We start from the raw sequence: 1,314 nt of genomic DNA on the forward strand, positions 1-1,314 counted from the left end.
CCCATCAGGCTAACGCACAAAGAACGTGGATGCAAGAGATCTTCATTCCTTTTCTCCTTTCCTTTATTTATGCTGTAAAACTGAACAAACATAAAACTACTTTTAGTCCATTTTGTCTCGTCGTAAATGCTACAAACACACTTGCTAGCAGCGCACATGCAACAAACACTGTTACTGCCAAGAACAAACTGCTTATACATTTCATAAACCTTTGAATATGACTGTTGTACTTACGGGCATTGCCTTCGTGTAGGTGTAAAAAACATTAAACAACTGCAAATAATAACTTGTCCGGAGACAGCAGAACAAACAATCTTGTCGGTGACTACTCTTGTGTGTCAGCACGGTAAACAGGAAATATACCGTTCAAATTACCCAGCAGTCCATTCTCAATACCTACTACCGTCAGTAGTTGGCGCTCTAGCATAACAAATTATTTGCAAACTTGTTTAAAGAAACAGAAATGAAATCTTGGTCTGCTCAGACCATGACACTCCCTGCCTGGTATCTTATGGATACCATATTTATGAGTCTACATGTCCAAACGCTCAATATCAGATTTAGAAGAAAACAGCAAAACAAGTTCAGAAACTGGTCTGGTGTACACTTTAGGAGTGCCTTGGCGAATAACTCTTACTTCCACAGATCTTACTGCACTGTCCTTGCTAGGAAGAGCCTTTGTGACCATAGCCATAGGCCAGTAGTGTCTTTTCACAGCACTGTCTCTCATCAAGACAATGTCTCCTTCCTGCAAGTTAGGCCTTGTGTCCTGCCACTTGGTCCGACTTTGCAGGGTGTTCAGGTACTCACGTTGCCATTTGTGCCAAAAAGTCTCTGCAAGATGCTGCACCTGTTTCCACTGTTGACGGAGGATCTCAGCTTTGCCGAAGTCTGCTGGAGGTTAAGATGGAGTTCGGTCTTTTGTGTTAACAGCATTGATGGGGTGAGGATGAGCGGGCTCTCTGGGTCGGTGGGAACAGGCAGCAGAGGCCTTGCATTTATGATTGCGCACACCTCTGCCATGAGTGTGACAAGCACTTCGTGCGTCAGAGAGGAAAAACGCTGCTGCAGAAACATGGAGTCTAGGATGCGGCGTGCCACACCAATAAGCCGCTCCCAGGCGCCTCCCATGTGGGAGGAATGTGGGGGATTGAAGATCCATGTGCACTGTTGGTCTTGCAGGTATCGCTGCATCTCTGCATTTTCTTCCAAGTTCAATTCTTTTGATGCTCCAGTGAAATTTGTGCCTTGGTCAGACCTGATTAACTTTGCAGGCCCTCTGATGGAGAAAAATCTCCTAAGAGCATTAATGAA

Source organism: Etheostoma spectabile, unplaced genomic scaffold (genome assembly GCF_008692095.1).
Source record: "Etheostoma spectabile isolate EspeVRDwgs_2016 unplaced genomic scaffold, UIUC_Espe_1.0 scaffold456, whole genome shotgun sequence".
Taxonomy (NCBI): Eukaryota; Metazoa; Chordata; class Actinopteri; order Perciformes; family Percidae; genus Etheostoma; species Etheostoma spectabile.